Genomic DNA, 20145 nt, shown 5'->3' with positions numbered 1-20145 from the left:
GGCCTTGCGTCAGTTTAGCACTCTGGTGTTAGGTATGTACACACGGCAAGTCAAATCAAAGACCTTGTTTGTGCATCGGCACAGTGCGGGTTTTCAGCGGGGAGAAGTAAACCTTGACTAGGAAATCTCACACTGTCATGTAAGTGGGCTTACAGGAGGCACAGCCTGAGAGGAGGTGGACAAGCAAGGAGTGGGGCAAAGGAGGGGGGGGGGGGGGGGGGGGGGGGATGTCTTTAAAATGACTTCGATCTCTGGTGTGATGAATCACAGAGTTGCAAATCCCTTTTTAGCTAATTGCTACCAGCGTGTGAGATTTCTCTCCTACTCCTCCTCCATGTTCAATATCAATTTTCAGGGCCGGCGGAGAGAGATAGCCCTGGTCTGTTCCCCTGAGTCTCGGCAGTGGCCTCGCTGATAAAAACTGCACTAACAGCACTTAGCCATTTGAGAGACTGGGGAAACAGCCACTCACACAACACACACAACACAACACACACACACACACACACACACACACACACACACACACACACACACACACACACACACACACACACACACACACACACACACACACACACACACACACACACACACACACACACACACACACACACACACACACACACACACACACACACACACTCTTATTCACAGCTGTGTGCGGTAATGAAGGAGAAAAGATGGGCCAATCGAAGTGAAACAGGGAACAGGCTGGTGTCATCTGCTCTGTGACCTTCTGAGAGGACTGTGTGTGTACATGTGTCTCTGTGTGTGTGCGCTTGTGTGTGTGTGTGTGTGTGTGTGTGTGTGTGTGTGTATGCTCTCCTCAAGAAGTCTGGAGGTCAGACCTGTGCTCACTGAAGGGAATTAACATTTGTCTGCTTCGCTAAGGACAGGCTGTCCTCCATGGAGACTGCAGGAACTGTGTGCATATTGGTGAGCTTTAGCCTGTGTTTTTTTCTTCTTCTCTCTGTGTACTTAATGATCATGCAGTACCACTTTGTGCTGTGCTATTAAGTTTGTAGTTAGTGGAAATGGCAATTTTGTCGTCCGACAGAAACTACTGTACATGGGAATTATAATTTATTCTTATATCGGCTCATTTGAATTTAGAAAATCACAGGTTAATGAAGCAATAATAAAATAAAGGAAGTGGCAAGCAAAAATATTTGACACCCTAACATTGTAAAGTTGCATCATGTTTTTTGTTTTTTTTTCACAATTAACTAAAATTGGCTAAATCTGATACGTTCAAAGGCAAAAATATACTTTGAATTAATGTTATTAATTTCCTATTGCGTGCGTTTGAGTTTCCAGAGGCAGCTTGCCCTTGACCAAGAGGCGACACAGCAGAAGTCCCCTGACACGCTCCGCTCCACTCAGGCAGCTGCCTTCACAATTAAAGGACCACCTCCATCCCAGAAGCCATCACAGAAAAGTGTGAACCCAGTGTGCTCCGGTCAATAACAATAGCCGTGCACTTTACACGAGTGTGTGTGTGCATGTGAGAGTGAGAGAGAGAGAGATATGTGTAAGCAATGTGTAAGTATAAATTAGCAGCCTTAAAAATGTGTCAAAACAAGGTGAAAAAAAACAGAAATACAGTATATGTAAAAGCATGTATTTATCTGCGGTTGAAGCCTATCTGGCCTGAAAACTGCTTTTTTTTCAAGTACTCGCTGCTCGCGATGTTGGCTTGTTTTTAGTTAGACTGCATTGCCGTATGGACGGGCTAAAACGGAGGTGCACACTTCACGGTTCCGCCTCTTTTCATTATGTCATTTCTCGTTATTAGTATTTTCTGCAACTAAGTAGCCGGCTGCAGGGGAGACAATCTGCTTCCTGGTTTTCGTTTTAGAAAATGAAAACGTGCAGTAGTAGTATGGATGTAGCCTAAAGCCCATGGTCGCACCAAGAAGTGACACATTCATCTGCACGTCCCTGCAGAGGGATGGTGCTAGAAAACTCTGTGACATGATGAGTATTTGTAGGGCTGGTGAAATCTGTATCCTGTGAGGTTACTGCTAACATGCTTGTGAGGAGAGGTATGGTTAATCTGTTAGAAAGCTCACTCAAGTATAGATTGGAGACCTTGGCTGCTGAGACAATCAACGGAGCTTTTTTTTTCAAATTCAACTATCAATTTATCTTTGTACTATCAATAAAGGGGAAGTCACAGATGACACCACCCTGACACACACACATTGCTACCACCACCACTGATACTACCACTGGTCAGTGTTGCTACTGTGTTGTGTAAGTGAATGAGTACTGCAGCTGGAAGAGGCTCAATGGTCAAATTAACGTTACCATTAAGTTGCAAGCCAACTTAATGGTAACGTTACCCTTCTCAGGACATTACCCTTCTCTTTTTCACACTTTCAACCCCTTCATGTTATTGTTCCATCTTGGGCTAAGAGGCTTTTTTGGGGGGGGGGGGGGTTACCTACTCCCCTCTGTGATTATGCAAAAAGCTTTTAAAAGAGGCAAGGTGGAGGGAGGTTTGGAAGATCTGTGGCCTCTGCACCCCTGCTCCCTCTCACCCTTGTCTCTCTTCTTTGCTCTAATCTGATTTCTAGCAGGCATCTTTGATCTAGGCCCGGGCCAGAGGAGAGCAAGCTGCTGGGCCCTTGCCCCTGCAGATGAAGTGAGTATGGAGATTAGCAGCCTTCCCTTACAGCTTTAGTGGCTAATACCTGATTAGGGCCCAGAGTCGGCCAATTGTCTCACTGCTGGCCATCGATGCTAGCGTTGGCTCTACGGGGAGGGCGGGGAAGGGGGTGGAATGGACGGGGGCGTGCGGAGGAAGATGGGCTGGAGTAGTCGTGGCGGTAACATGGGGGAGAGAGGGTTGGGATGGAGGTTGATTCCGTAATGGATACTCATTTTATCCTACCCCACTAAGAAGATTAGGCCTTGGGGTGTCATATTAGCTGTGCTCTCTGGGCCTTTGGTGGTCCGTGCAGCTTTCTAACTGTGCTTGTGAGTCCATGTTGCTGTTGGTTCTTCTTTCCCCTTCTCTTCTCTTCCATCTGGCATTACATTGTCGTACTGGTTCAAAAGGCACTAGGTGTTAGTGACCCTACCCTTCTCTTTTTAGAGTCACTGTATGATCTGCTCCAATATTTAGCATCTGTTTCAAGTTAGAGAGAAATTCTCTAATCTTTAAAGAAAAAGCTGCGCTGTGCCTACCTTTTTTTTAATAAGTGATTGTAGGAGTCATTTGATGTATGAGGTGAGATGCATCGCAAGTGCATTTCAATAAAGGACTGCTCCAACTCCGATGGTGCTTGCCAATTCATGACACAACTCTTTGTGCATTTCTTCAGGTCTTGCTTTTCTCCTCGGATGTTAACTGCCTTTGGGGAGTGTTGAGTTTTAATTAATTAATGTCATATCATTTATTCAAGACCAACACAATCTTGAGTGTTCGCTTACGTTGACAGTAGAGCGCTCCGAGACGTGGCTGGCAGAGAGGCCGGGCGGGAGGCCATGAAAGTTTAAAAAATCTGTTGCAAGAGACTGTAGACATCCCGTTCCAGTGGAGGGCTGTTGCTCACTCTCCATCTCGCTCTGTCCCTTAAATCTGACAGTTTAACAAAGACCGAGCAGACCCCTGAGACCGCCAATTAGAGCACTTGAGACAAATGCCCTCTCTCCTTAGAAGGATTATGCTGCAACTGGTGCAAATAATTGGATATTAATACAATGGAAGACTAGCAAGGGATGATTTTGTAGGTATTTAGGCATGTATGAGAATTTGTCTAATTTGTGGCCGGTCATAAGTGTAATTCTCTACAGTTGGGGCTGAGGGCTTCAAGTGTCCATCAGCAATATGTCAAGTTCAGCTGTTCAACTTACTCCGGTCAGAAAGCCATTAAGATACTTTTTTTTTTCCTTCTTTTTCTACAATGCAAATAACTCTCTGAGCTCGTCATTTACACAAACACAAAGAATGCTACAGAATGCTACAGTATACAACCATATACACGCATGCGTTCCCCTCCACTCCAATCGAGTGGAGAGGACAGAGAGTTAGGCTGCTTGCACTGAAGTCCAGACATTTTCCTGAACTCTTTTGGAAGGGCTGCATGTATGTGAGAACGCAAATGTCCGCAAATGTAGCTCCACACACATTTTGCGTAATTTTTTCTGCCAGCGCCCCCCAAGTAATATTTCCGGAAAAGAGCCGAGTGAGCCCATGTGAGAATACAGCAGGAAAAAAGATTCGCCGCAAGCGAGCGGGTGCTCTACCCAAGCACCAGCCCTCGCCTGAATGTTACCGATATTTTCCTGCTGATGTGAATGCGTCTGACCTGCAGGCAATCTCCTGCTGCATTCTGCATGTGTGAACCGCAAACTCTGCAGAAATGTCTGAAAACAGCTATGGCGACAAAAAGTCCATTTACACTTCTGCGAAGGATCAGTGCAGCGCCTCCTCTGTAGCCTCAGCAAGTGGCAGACAAAAGCAATGGGAAAAATGGCAAAAGTGGACATCTCGGTGTGGATTTACAGTACATTATTGTGCAGGTGTGTCCAACAAGGTAGTTAACGGTGAGATTTCTATGCACCGCTATGCGTACGTCAAACACTGCCAACTGAGCGGTTAACATCGAAGTTGGAGTTGCTGAACTGTGACCAAAAGTTACTTCTACTAAAATGACATGCAGCATAGGAACAAGAAAAAGAGGAGGAGACGCCGTCCAAGACCGTTGCACCGCCTGCGGCAGGAGGAGGATGAATTATCTGTGCTCATCCGGCCACTGAGAGACATGGACGAGCAGACAAGCGGACCGATCGCAAATGTTGCGGCGCCGCGACGAGAAGGTACATTCCTGGGGAGGCACACGTCAGTCTACGGTGTACGCGGCAACGCCGTACCTATGCAACATTAAGAGAGCCGCAAAATCAGCAGCAAGGTTAAGTAACGGGTTGAGGAATGTGAAAAAAAAAAACTGCTCGAGTAAAGCCCCAGCAGCCTCATTATCCTAAGAGCTGCATCTGCTTATGTGTGTACTCTTTATCTACTTACAGTCGCTTCCTCTTTGTTCCACAGTCCATGGCTCATAACACCTTTTAATCTCCGCATGTATGTGTGTGTGTGTGTGTGTGTGTGTGTGTGAAAAGGAGGGGGTTAGAATGCATGCTTGAACGGCTGTGCGAGTACGCCTTATTAGTGTGGCGCTGAACCTCTGGATGGGAAAATTAATAAATAAAAGGTGGAGATTAGCTCCGTGCGCACACTATTTTGTTTTTAGGGAAATTAGGCCTGATGGACTTAACTGATGCAGATGATTAGTCCCTCATTATCTGAACCCTTTATCTCAACCTCGCTTGTCAAAGCGGCCTATTTGTCCGCAAACATTTCCTAGCTGCTCGGCGGTTTAACGACAGGGTGTAAGAGATTAATTAACTAAAGGGAGTCATTTTGTTTCCTGAAACGCTGTGATGTCTTGTTTTAAACAGGTGCCGTTCTCGTGTTGTTGTTTTTCTTTTTTTCACGCTACACGTGTGTGCATTTTTAGTGAGTGAATGCTAACTTGCACACCTACAGTTCGTGTATCACCGCCCGCCCAGCCACGCCCATGAAGAAAACAAAGTCGGCTTCACTCAGTACTGAACCCCATCTCTGTGGTTGTGAAGCCACCAACCCCCATAATCAGCAGTGGCCCTAGTCCCATTTAGAGCCCCAAAGGAGATGCCAAGTTAGCGCCTTCGCTCCCCCGCGGTCAGCTAATGAGAGGGGGCACGAGTTGCCAAAATCCACGTTTCTCTCTCCCTCGCTGCAGCCCTCAGAGAGCAGAATTGATCCTTGATGTCAAAGGCCCTAATATTTCTGGCCTACTTAAGTCCTGCACCCACTCGCCTCCAAGCAGAGTCAAATTATCAAACCTTCAACCAATCCCGGCCTGAATACGATAAAGGTTTTTTGCGAGGCTCTTCCCGCTCTACTGAAACTCTTGGAGTTTTCTGGTCCCACGACCTCCGTATTTACCAGCTTGAAAGGAATATAAATAGCTGGCAGAGATACGTGGCGCACAGTGAGCATTCTCCGCCATATAGTGACCCGAGTGCCATTGATACCACGGCACAGGATGCAGCCGACGAAGCTTTTGTTATTTCCAAACTTCATTAATAATCTATGATCTCACTGTGGTGTTCGCTGCCTGGAATGTTTGCAGGCTGTTTACATGAATTGACAAGGACGCCAAAAGGCATGCTGCGATTTTTCAAAAAAATTATATTTTAGCCCCCAGAAGACACGATAAAAATGGTATTTCTTAATTGGATGGTATCCGGACTCTGTTTACGTATTTCATATTCATTTATTATGTTTTCTTTGCCCGGCTCTGGAAAAGCATTTGACTGACACAAATACATTATTCTATTTGTGTGTTATGTCCCATGGGGCTGTTAATTATTTGTTTTTCTTGAGTGGGAAAATTTAAAGGAAATACATCACAAGTCTAACACCCGAGGATGATGTCTGATTTTTTTCTTTTTCTAATTTTTGCCTGTCTTTATGCTTCCCTTTCCTTATGTCTCTCATGTTTGTATGTACTCAAAGGAGATAAAACCGTGGTACAGTTGAATATATTAATTAAAAGCCAAGATGATAAACAAGACTTATAACGGTAGAGAGCATTCAGTTTATCCTTTTAGGTCAGTATACAGTCTAATCATTTGTCGACAACCCAAACTGGGGGGGGGGGGGGGGTTTCAACAGCCTTCATGATTGAAATTCATGATTCTGAAAATAATACGCAGCGAGAAAATGCCAAGATTAAGCAGACTATTTTGGCATTTATTATTCTATAAGTAATGAATTTTTCTGCATGAAAATTGAGATTTGTAGTTAGCTGTCAGGACCATTTTGGGTGAGGTGATTGACATTTGGCTCTGACTGACAAACAGTGATTTGACGAGTGTGGACTGGATCATGCTTCATGTGGAATATGCAAGTGTTTTCTTTTAGCTTTGAAGAAGACGAGAACCATCACCTGGGCCAAAGAGTCACCTTCATCTTTACTTTGTAGCCCAATGACAACCCTGATTCTGCTTTTTAATGATGAAAGAACAATCTAGTGATTTTCTAAACCCAAACCTCCCAATACCCTTTCATGAACACACACACACACACACACACCCCATCCAGTTCTATTTTTACGCTGAGGTTGTTGTAAATGAGTTTAGGTACAGCAATTTCCGAGCTGCGAGAGCCACTGTTAACACAGTGCTTGTTCTTTCATCCTGCAAGGTTGGAACAGCACTGCGAGAAAAAGGAATCTGCAATTTAGTGAGCACAACCTGAGTCATTATTAGAGATGACAGTTGAACCTGATGAAATTGTATTCCCAATTGGAAAACCAAATTGCTATCAGACCGACATGATTTCCTTGTGCTCGAACCATGCTAATTCTGCGTCAAAACACTGGTAAAGGTATTTAAAAGCCATAATAGCATATTACCATGCAGTCTTCCTTCGCCCCTCGCACATGGACGCCGTTAATCTGGAACTTCGATTTGCATGTAAATGTGGTCAACTTTCATATCATCAAAATACATGAGTCCTACACCATCAGCAGGCCGGCGAGCCATGTTGTGTGTTTGTGTGTGTGTCTACATGAAAATAAGGCCTGCGAGCCTGCATGTGAATGTATGCAATGTGCGCTTGTATATGCACGTGCAATTACAGATGCATATATGGGTGTTTGCAATGCGAAACAGTGCTGTGTGCGTATGCATTTGTGCATGTGTGTGTGCGCGTCTGCGTGTGTTGGGTGAGGGAGAGTTTGCGGTTGAAATAATGCATTGAGGTTTGATGTGCAATTACTGGCATATATTAGGGATTTCACAGAGGTCAGACTATGTGGCATGGCTGACGGGGGACAAGATACGAAGAGATGAAAGGGAAAAACATATCAATATTGAAGGTGTGTGTGTGTGTGTGTGTGTGTGTGTGTGTGTGTACGTGGGATCTTGTATGTTTGTCAGTGTCAGTAAAGCAGCGATGGCCAGTATGAGGTCGGTGCTGGACATGCTGGAGAAAAGCTTTTTAGCTGTGAGAATTCATGTTGGCTAAAACTTTCACATCGCAATTGTGGTGCCATGAGAGAGGGAGGTTACAGAAGTGTCCATGCGAGATACATTGTGGGAAGGAGCGGCTGACAGACGTTAATCTCATCGTGAAGAATTATTAAGGATATCTTTGTTTTCGTCACAGCTTTAAATCAACTTCAAATCATCATATTCACGGGGAGGCACTGAATTGCGCCGCATTGCATTCCGAGATGTGGTCAAATTAAAATACTCGGTGCAACTAAAAGGGGAGGCTGACCTCCTGCAAAAGCTTGCATGCCAGAGTTTCAGTTGGCACCGACAGGGCCCCTTTGAACTCGTCCTCCCCATCTATTACCCTCTCGTCCATGTTGCATCCTACACATTCCACTTTTCTTCATGTGATAACATGAAAAAAGCCCTTCACCTGCCCAGGCTCCCACATTACCGACAGTGAAGTCTCCACGCGCGGGGGCTCAATCACACAGAGTGACAAAAGTGCCAGCCAAAAGCACTGACTGTCTTCCAGAGGATGCAAGGATGGACAGATTGAAAGTGGGAGGGGCTCAAGAGGAGGCGTGGCATTGCGAGGCGTGTGCGGGGCAGAGGAGAGGATCATGGGACGGTAAAAGGTAAGACAATGGAGTATATGAGAGGAAGGAGAGAAGTGAAGGAGAGATGGCAGAAGGGGACAGAGGGAGGGCAGTTGCTGCAAGCTTTAATTGGTCCCTCTATCCATGAATTCATCACTATTTCATATGCTGTTTAACCTTTGTGAGGCAAACTTACCTCGGGCCTCCGCAGCTGTTTGATACAGCAAAAGGACGGAATCATTCATTTCATAGTCCTCTTGTTTTATTGCCGGATCATCACTCGCAGACAGCAGCGTTCGCTGCGTAAACAAGACGCATTTTAACGGGGCAAATTGTGGAAGTGTTTTCCGTCTCATCGTACATCTTATGTGATATGTCTATAGAAAAAATTCCCCAAAAGAAAAGGAAAAAGTCACACAAATACACTTGGCTACTTTTAAAACTCTGATATATGATTTGTGCTTCAACGTACACCCAGTTAAAATGCTTTTATTTATGGGGTAAAATAGAAAACCAATAAAGCTGACGTGAGTCTTGATAGCCACACTGTTAGGAAAAGTTTATCCTCTTCCATAGTCATTGCAAGGCAGCCAGCAGAGTTATTGCATTCATATTACAAAGTGGTCTACCAGGAATGTTCACTTAAACATATTGGATTTCCCCACACTGGAGCTTTGCAGGATGGCGATGTGCACCTTTGTGGGAATTGAATAATTGAAATGAAAGATGGGGCCTGGGATTTTTTAGTGCTAGTGTCCGACAGAACGCGGTGGTACAGCCCCTTTAAAACTTGAACAGTTATGAGGACAGTAGCTGTGTGGTTTAGATTAGATGTGATTGACAGTGACGAGTCAACCGGCTGTCGTTGGATTCTGGTTGCAATGTTGCAGAATCTTATTTGTCCAAATCAGCCCCACTCATGTAAAGTGATTGAAAAAAGCACGTCATTTTATCAAGAAGCAAAAGTGAAAATACATAAATGACCAATAAGTGTGTCATATAGGAGCCTGATCATGAAAACAGAATTTCAGACACTTTAAAAGTAGAAAACATTGCAAGTTGAACTGATACTGTTTGACTGACAAGTGGTCTGAACTCATGCATCACTATATGAGATATGGCCACATCTGAAAAAATTTGAATTATTCAGATAGAATAAAGTAAGGTATACCATATACTCATCAATTTCAATAATACTATCAACAGCGTTGATCTCTTTAAGGGATGTCATCCTCATCGTTATAAGTTATATCTCCCAGGACAGGAGACAGGGAAGAGAGGTGGAACGACAGAGTTGAGGAAAAGAGGGTGAGTTAGGGACAGAGAGAAGAAAAGGCACAGGAGGAAAGGAGGAGAGGGAGAGAGGGAGAGAGAGAGAGAGAGCACTCACGAAGGAGGCAAAACCTACTTTCCATCATTATCCTGTAAAATATCGTTTGATTGGCTGCTCAGTGGCAGGGGGCCCCTGGTGGTTGCAGCTCTGTCGTCAGGCTAAGGAGGGAAACACACAGCTCTTCACTTTTTCTGTCAAAACTGGCTTTGCCCAAATGGTATCATTTTAAATGCCATGACAGTGGAAGGTGGAAGGGAGTGTGATGGGCCTTAGGGTATACATAGACCCCATATGCTAGTGACACTGATACAAGTGTAATTCTAGACTATTAGAGTGACACGGGAGATCTTCCCAACCCCAGCCGCGCGCGTGCACACGCGCGCGCACACACACACACACACACACACACACACACACACACACACACACACACCTCAGAACACGCGGCAGCTGAAGGGATGCAGGGGCAACGTGGAACAGGCCGTCATGCTATGAAAATTTAAGAAAATTCTTTAACCTGGCCTCGCCTGATCCCATCCCGCCGCCGCCGCCACCCCGCCCCTCGCCCCCCCCTGCCTTTGAATATTTTATAATGCCAAAATGATTTATTAACTTGAGACAGGTACAGCTCAGTAGGGCCAGGTAGAGCCACGGGGACAACAGCGGGGTAAGACCCACAGGGTGCTGCATCGATCAAAAGACAGAGGGAGAAGAATGATTTCTGCCTCGTTTCATATATACGTATGTTTATATAAAAATATATATATATATAATTAGTATTTATTTTATTTTTTTAACATCATGTTTAAAAGCAAATTATAGCTGTGAAGACAGGACTCTTAGATTTGTCTCCATCTAAACTATTTAAAGTATTCTTTACTATTCCTGCATTGTTATCCTGAACAGGACAACATTTAAAAACACAAATAATGGTGTAAAATGCTGTTAAAAACTGATATGAATAATATATACATTATATATTGTATAAACAAATAATATAATGTGTCTTGTGTTATGTATTTTTTGTGAATATTAGAACTTTTCCATCAGTATATATTATGCATATCAGTTTTGCCAACATTCACGCGCACACATACACACCCCTGCTGTTTAATGATATCCATTTAGACTAATAGTTTATGAGACAATGTGTCAAAATCTGTCTGGCAATATTTACCTATAATTCCATCTCTTTTATGGCTCATAATTGCCAGAGACAACGTTTGGCCAACAATGTCACAAAGGTCACTCAGCTGGGTGGGCTGGGAAGAGGAATATGTCGAGCAGACACTTAATACTTTAAAGAGTTTAAAGTCAGAGAGAGAGGTGAACCGTAAAAGTTACAGGTGATATAATGGACAAAACGAAGATGCAAATGAAGAGAGCAGGAAGAGGAATCGGATGAGACGAGAAATTACACAGCCAAAGAGAGATAGAGCACCGTGAACAAATAAATGAGAACCATCGAAACGGAGCGGGAGTGAGCGAGCAGTGAAGCAGATAGGGCCCATGGGAGCCGGCGAGAGAACAAAAGCGGCCCTTCTGCTAATTGACTGCAGAATTAGCCCCTTCTGCCCCGGTGGGACTGTGGCGAGGCAGTGGCAGATGGAGGCAGACTGGACACCAGAGCAGAAAAAAGGCCTGCGAAAACCTGCCGTGAAGCTGCCCACAATGGAGGGTCACAACACCGCAACACGCTCCTTGTTTAACAGGACATGGCCAAGCACAGAGGACGAACTCCGAGGGCTGGGGGGGGGGTTAAAAAAGGTCATACGAGGAGGCGTGGACCACTGGACGAGGGAGGAGGAGAGAGAGAGGATGGGGAGTGTAATATAAAGAAACCAATTTTTTTTATGAATATTATTCATAAAAATAAATAAAGAATGCATCAGACCCTGAAAGTGTAATGTGAAATTTTGAAGACAGTTTTCCAAACAATGGTATGATTTTGCAACTGGATGAAATCGCAAAGACCTCGTCTGTATATTTTGGGGTGAATATGAACAAATGCTGTGAATGCACCGTGGCAGACAACAGGTCAAAGGTTGGGTAGAATACACTGGTCAATTAATCGATTAACTCATTAAAAATAAATGCTTAAACAATCAGTTATCAAAGTTGTCGATGTCACTGGTTATAGCTTCTCATATGTTTGTTTTTTTAAATCTTTTTATATTTACTTTTTTTGGGGATCATTTTCATTCTGGACGAAATTGGGGAAAAAAAGTTGATACCACGATCGGCATTTTTCCCGATGATGAAAATAGTAATTGGTTGAAGACCACAGGCCATATTGGTCAAAACTCAGTTTAATTTGAGCAATTCTGAGTTCACTATTTGTTTTGTTTTAAGCTTTTATAGTGCAAAATGGAAGATGGTCCACATCGAATGCGAACCGTGTTAATTCCACTTTTGTACTACTGCTTCTTGCTTCGTAACTGGCAACAGGATTGGCGAGTCCAACGTACCAACGTCAACATATTTACACTAAGGAAACTAATGCTGCACTTTCTTGGATTATGGTCTGCGATTTACAAATATTTCATCAGTCATGAATAGAAAACAAACAAATCGCAACCTTATCGCGACTCATCTATAACTGCACCATTTTCTCGTGTCAACTTTCACACCTTAAATAAGTTATTGAAATTTCAATCAATAACCAGAAGTCAGGATCCAGTGACCTGATAAAAGGATGGATGACACACACACACACACACACACACTCACACACTATATACCACCACTGCATAACCCAGCTGCTGATACTATGTAGTTGAATTAAATTGCTCAAAGCACTTTTTTTTAAGTACCAAAAGCAGCCATTCCTCTTTCTGGGGATTACTCTGAGGGATGTATTCACAGTTTCTCCCTCTCATATAAAGACTGTATGGAAATCAGAGCACTACAGACACCACTCACAGGCCGTTTTGAAATTCAAAAGAGGTGGGGAGCAAAAACTATATTGTCCTTTTGAGGAAGCGGGAGGATGCTTTCCATTCTGCACTGCACCATGACTGTCATAGTAATCTGATATGACAAATTCACATATAGTGGATTAGCTGCCGGTGGTGAGAGCCAGAGCGGTTAATATTTGTTGATGTCGCCTTTATCCAGCAGGTCTGCTGTCCCTGGGATGTGGTTACCCTGACGATGAGGAGAGGACAGGAATGGAAAGGTTAGGTTTTTTGTTTCTGGCAACCAAGAAGAGCAAAAAAAAAAAAAAAATGTCAAGGCCACTGGGCCTTGCTCATCACTTTGTATGCTGTCAAAATCTTTGATGTTCCCCGACTCTTGATGTCGGGGGCTATGAAAAATGCTTAGCTCAATTTAAGCCTCTCGCAAAAAAGGGCTAACAACTGTAATTAAATCATTAAATTCTTGTCTACGCTTCACAGAGCATAGAGAAAATTAACTTCCCACCAACCTCATTTTCTACTTGAACATGAAATAATGATTTTTTTTTTCTTTTCTCGAGCTCATATAATTACAAAGCTAACATCTGATAGAGTCAGCATCCAGGGGGGATTATCACATGCATGAGTATTAGACCTCATTACCAGCTTGACTGCAAAATTATTACATCTTGTAATTGGATGGTGAGATTTATACACAGATTGGCCGGGTTTCTGTAAGATTGTAATTACAAGCTTCATTGGTTTGCTACTTATCGGAACTTCACAGAGAAAACAACTGGTAAAATGAAATGAGCATTTCATTAACCTATCGCCTTATCAGGGGAAAAACCTGTGTAACGTTCATGTATGCATTAACATAAATAGGATCATTCATTCTGCCGCCAGATAGCCTGGGCCCGAGTTCTATTTTTTTTTTTTTTTCCTTTCTTTTTTTTTATTCCAGGCAATGAGGGTGGAGGATAGAGAGAAAGAGGGAGGAGGTGGTGGTGGTGGTGGTGGTGGTGGAGGTGCGGGTTTGATTGCTGTCGGGGGGGGCGGGAGGGGAGTTGGTTGGTGGCAATATTCATTCATTTTCACAGAGTTTATTTAACCTTCATAATCCTGTGTTGATGGGGAGTGGAGGGGAAAAAAGGGGACACAGGGGGACGGGGACGCGGAGAGGGGAAGGGGGGGGCGGGGGGGGGGCTGCAAAGGGTGAGAGGGGGAAAGGGAAAAAAATAATAATAAATTAGTTGTCTAACGTTACAAGGGATGAACTCAATATATCTATTACTTAAAGACTAACTGACTGTGAAAGTGCTCATTTCACGAGAGACGAGGCAGCGAGCTGCTGGATACTCATGGGGCTCTGAGGTGGCTGCTCTTCCCCTCCTCTCCCTCCCTCCCTCTTTCTCTCCCTCTTTCTCTCTCAGCTTTGATGTTTCCCCTTTCACTGTTAACAAACTCTGGCCATGTTCCCCTCCTGCTCAAACACAACGGCAGGTGCAGATTGGATGCCCACATAAATAACCTCCTCACACAATGACACCGGGGGATCGATCCAGATTTTGATGGGTGCCGCTGCTCATACAAAAGAAGTGTCTGTGCTGTGTGTGTGTGTGTGTGTGTGTGTGTGTGCGTGTGCGCGTGTGTGTGTGCGTTGAACAGAGGGGTTGAACGGAAAACAAATGGTGACGAGCGAGATGGGACAGACGGAAAGAAGGTGGAAAAGGGGGTAAGGGGGACGAGGGGGGGGGGGGTATAAAATGGTTCAATTACAAGGCCGACACTATTTCTCTCTTCTTAACAAGAGATTTCATGGTGTGGGCCAGTGTTTGGCAGAAACAGCTGAGTGCCACTAATGCTAAAGCATTACACCGCGCCAGTTCAGCTGGCGCCTTTTGAGATGGGAGTCGGTTGTTATTGAACTTCATTGTCCAGATTGGTTTCTTTTTCAGCTGGGATCAACGACGCTTCAACATGGGCGTGATGTAAAAAGCCGCGGCGCAACCTGCCACCCGCTCTGAGTAACACCAATCACTGCACTTACAATAGAGGGCCAGCCACTATGCACATCTTACAATCGGAGATATCTTCCAAGTGTGATCGATTTTTTTTTTTTTGTGATCATCAAACGTAAACTTTAATCGGCTGCCCACAACGTGCTCCACATCAGAGTCTACGGGTTATCTTCTTTCCAGGAATGTGGGAAAAAAATGTAATTAATGGTCCGCTCACATGAGATTAGATTTCCCAGTGACTGACGAGAATTTCGATGCACTTTTCCCGTCAAGAGCCATCTCACACGCAGTTTCATTCAAAAGCCTGCAGCACGCCAAAACTCTCACTTCATGTCCATTGAGTTGTTTATTAAATATGTGCAAAAATCAAAGAGTAAAATGAAATGATGTGCCAGACTATAGTTCTTGGTGTTTCTGCCGGATGCCTGCATGGTAACCACGCTTAGTAATCTTGCTTTGACAGCAAGACTCTGGGAAGTTACTGGGTTAAAGGCCAAAGAACAGCGCAAATGTATTTGGTCATCTTTGGGTAGAGGCACGAAAGCCATTTTTTTTTTCTTTTTTTTTTGTCTTTTTACCTAAAACAATAAATTTGAGCATCACCAAATGACAAAACGAAGGTTTTATCCTCAGGGGAACACACTTTGTATCTTTTTGGCTGGACTGCCACAGCGAGACCAGCTCTATAAACATGTCTGACCGACTGAGTGATGAAGTTACACCATTGGTGGTCCGGCTAAGTGTTGGACTTCTCCCCATTGGCCATTATTTCAGAATGGAGGGGTGCGAACAGTTTCTAATGAAGCACCCCTTTGTCACTAGATTGACCGAACTTTTCAGACTCCACTGGCACCAAGCAAAATTGTTTTCGGATAAACCTTTGCTTATTCCTGTAAAACAGGGTCGCTAGTATTGGCCCCCGCAAGCCAGAGATTGGGCTTTCCCCTGGAACGCCTCTGTGTGCGTTTCATTCATTTGAACGCACAGCCATTGTCTTTCACTTACGTGTGCGGTGATTTCGTCAGATGACACCGCGGTTCCAAAATCATGATTTTAGCACTGCGGGATAACGCGTCGTCCTAGCGGGGCCGCATTTCAGTGATCATTTCATACTTTGTCTTCTTCCTTTGTCTGACAACAGAAACGGAAAAGAAAGTGGGAATGAGAAGCGCTTTATTGGGCTGTACTAAAATAATGTATATGCACACAGAGTAGGAGAGAAGCAAACAGATAAAGGGCTGAAAACTGGCTGAAGGCAGAATGCAAATACGATGCAATTATGCCATGAATATGCTGACTGGTGGATCACATGATATTGCAATATTAGGAGGGGTTTTTGAGCAGGCTTTCGCTACTTTCCATTCAAAGTGTATCGGCTCCAAAACACCTTCAAACCGCCACAGACCACAGACGGTCCAGCCATATACTGACCTCGTCTCTTCTTTTTTTTTCCCAGCTGGTTTCCAGGTTTGTCACGGTTGTCTAAAGCGAGAAAAAGAGGAGTCCGTGTATTTTGCACATGGGCAGCCACATGGGAAGATCTAATCTGTGCCACAAAGAGCTAATCTACTACACCAGTAGCCTTTAAACCCCTTTTGGAACCCCGTTTTCTTTTGGGGTGTTTGTCCCCCGACTCACCCTCTCCCCCTCCCCAGATCACTGTGGCTACAACGCATTACTACACAAGTGAATTTGACAGACCGCTGTTTTCATCTGCGACCCCATAACACCCAAGGCGAGAGGGCAGGGCCACTGGTTAGCCCGCTCAGGAGCCGCGATGACATAAATAATCTAAATTCAAATAGCAGTTCGTGGTCCCACAGATGTCCAGAACAATATCCTGTGACAAATACTGGTGGGATACGCCACTGGGAAGTCAGCTATCCGCCAGCGTAATGATGGATATAAATATGATGTGTATTTTGCCTAAAAACAAAAAATCGAAACCTCCATCAACAAAGTCCACACTAAAGAGGGCAATATCTGAACAGTCTGAATCTTTTCCCCTACCGATTTTTTTTTCATTTTGTAATTTGTTTCTGTTGATGAATCCACCGATGCCCCAAAGCGACTAAAACAGAGTCAGTCTGATCAGTGATCAGGGTGATCGCGGTGTGATACAGTGCGAGGGGCCGAGGCATCCCGGAGAGCAAGTCCAGCAACATGGAAAAAAAACGAGGTTTTCAACTACTATCAAGAGTTTGTAGGGATAAATGAAAAAAAACACCAAAGCCAAATTCAGCACAACACGTATAACAGATGAAAAAAAACAGCCGCATTAAAATTCCATTTGTCACGCTGCCTGTTGATCATTTCATCTATCAGTCTATCTTTTACATCACTATCAAGGGGGAGCGATTTCAAACGAATACTGCAGTGTACCAAAACACTTCTTTTTTTTTTTCCCATAAGCAGGCCCGTCCTTAAAATTCAATTAACTCTGTTGATGAATAAACGTGGGAAATTGTATCATCTGAAGAAGCAGATTTGCATGCTTCCATTTTTTTTCTTCTCTCTCACCGTTTCCGAAGAAGCAAACAAACATCTGAAACGAGAAACTAACTCTTATGAATATTTCTATGCGAGTGTTTCAAACCGGTGTCTGAGCCTCCATTATTCTGATTTGGCATACAATTATATGTGGGACAAGAAGAGGGCTTTGATATCAGTGTCCTCTTTGTCTAAAGTCTTTTCTCGTACACATCACACGTTCACTGTACTTTGCATACATCTGCAAATTAATTGTGCACGTGTGCACATATACAGTGTATGGACTGGGAGCGTTTGGCTTTCGGCCTGATGGCTCGCAGGGATCCAGTTGATCGTTTTCACCGGGGAAAGTTTAATACCAAGTAATGGAATTAGTCTGTGAAATGCCAGAGTGGTTAATTGGCTTATACAATCGTGTATGCTGACTTGAACAGTATTTGTGAATCTATATGCAGGCGGGTTTTAAATTAGAAAAGTTTCCATATTCAATGGAAGCAAATTGTAACGACGCACGTCGAGAGATTTGGAACCATTTTCCTGGTTTCAGTTGTTCTGGAGGTCACTGGCAGTGGCACCGTGAATACCGCAGCTGCGCTTAAAATTTGAGAGTTAAAAAAAGAAAATAATTGAAAATTAAAAACTTTCACAACTTCTCAATGTTAATCCTCTTAGGTCAGTAGCTCAATAAAACACGCAGCTTAGTGCAGTTAAAACATTTTAGAGGCCAGTAAATGTTGCAGCCCCCCGCCCCCCCCCCCTCTCTAACTCTCTCTCTCTCTCTCATTGGCTAGCTATAGCTATTCATTAGCTCCAGCCCCTATGGCAATGGGACTCTTTAACCTCCATTAGATCTAATGTTGATATGTTTCCCCAGTAAAGAGCCAAAACAATTAACACCCCTTCTCACATTTCTCTCCCCTTGGCCCCTAACCACATCAAAATCTGGGCCTACTCGTTCATTACCCACCCCTGAGTGCGCCCTCGGGGAGGAGAAAAGTCAGATCCTTGGCTCTCGTCCTTCGCGTGGAATGCAGTCAGAAGCTCGAACGAGTTAAAAGGAACTTGTCAACAGTAATGAAGCGCCGTGTTCCTCCCGACACTTCCAGTAACTGTTTGGATGAGCTCCTTAATCAAGACAATACTTGATCACGATGAGGTAACACCGTCTGTCTCCCGGTGTTTGGTCTTGTCTTATTTCCTTCCTCTATCATTTATTACTGCGCCTACAGCTTCAGCGGTGGCAGCAGTGTTGTTGTTGTTGTTGTTGTTGTTGTTGTTGTTGTTCCTGCAGCCAGAACAGAGCGGGTTAATGTTGTACCCTGCTGAGTGTGGGTTTCCTTAAATGCGCCGGCATGAACTTATTTCAACCCCCGTCGCCCAGAGAGAAAACTTACACACTACTAATACCCATGTGGGTTGAGCGAAATGTTCACATAGATCACTTTGTGCATTTTGCAACTTGGCGGATATGTTTATTCAATGTCCTCACTGTGTGTTTACTTCAAACATTTAACCAAAATCCCAAAGTTTTCCCAAAAATAACCCCCCCCCAAAAAATGCCTTATTGCTTAAACTTGAATCAAATTACCAAAGCCCTGCATTTTGTATGTTTCCTGTAAAAACACACTTGTCAAAACAAATTAGTGTTATGTTAATAATTTCAAGAAGACTGCATTGTCCATTTGCATAATAAATATTGAAACGAGGAAACAGAACGACATAAAATGTGAACCGCAAGACAATCGTTCAGAACATAACGTCGGCAGTCATTAACTTTACGCTGGAAATTATGCAGTTGATTTTTGGCAAACACAATGTTACTTTTGGAATATATGCGATAAAAATTACAAAATGTATGTGCGCTTGTTAAATCTGCAAAATTACAGGACTGACTTGAGCTATACGCCGAGTTGATGTCCGCTCATTGTAGAGACGAGCACATCAAAGAAAGAAAAGCAGGAGAATTAATAAACACGTGTTAAACACATTACCTCAATGATCCTCATTGGGCCTACGAATAAATATTAATAGGAATGATCAAAAAATAATCAGGAACCTGTACTTGTTGTGGGTCTACACATGCACAGTACATGTGAAACTGTAAAGTACCTTTAACTCTGCCGAAGATTTAAGTCCAGGAGCTGTCACACTGGGGAACAGCAGCCCTCCAAGTGTTGAGCTGTCAAGTGAATAACGTCTTGACCTTCCAAGACCCAGAATAGATCTTTTATTATGCAGGAAATTCCTAGTTTCCTCACCTATAGGTGTGGCGCAGTTGTCCGTGTATCGTGTGTCTCACAGTAACGCCAGTGGTCCTCCGGACTCTAGCTCACGGCTAAATAGTTCCGTTGCTCTGACGCAGTCCGGGGAGTACGCCGGAGCTGAGCGCGAGTGCTCACGGAGGCTCGTGTGCAGCGTTGAGGCGAAGAGGTCGCTCTAACAGTTGCGATGGTCTGTTGATAGCACTTCTACCCATCTAATCTCCTCTCCCCGGGGGGGGGGGGGGGGGGGGTTTGGTTTCAACACTTAATTTGATAATCTGTGAGAAAAAGCACAAAAGGGACATTCTGCGGATTCTTAACCTCTCCTCAACTTTGGCACTCCCAGAGGCAGGAAAGGAGTATCTTTCACCACAGTTATTAGTTCACAGAGACACCCTTGACCTCTGCGGTGGTAGCCGACTGTCAACATAACCAATGTTTTCGTAACGCAGGTTCAACTCTCTTTAAATTCTATTGGAATCGCTCAGG

Source organism: Scophthalmus maximus, chromosome 1 (genome assembly GCF_022379125.1).
Source record: "Scophthalmus maximus strain ysfricsl-2021 chromosome 1, ASM2237912v1, whole genome shotgun sequence".
NCBI lineage: Eukaryota > Metazoa > Chordata > Actinopteri > Pleuronectiformes > Scophthalmidae > Scophthalmus > Scophthalmus maximus.
Note: the sequence above shows the minus strand (reverse complement) of the source record.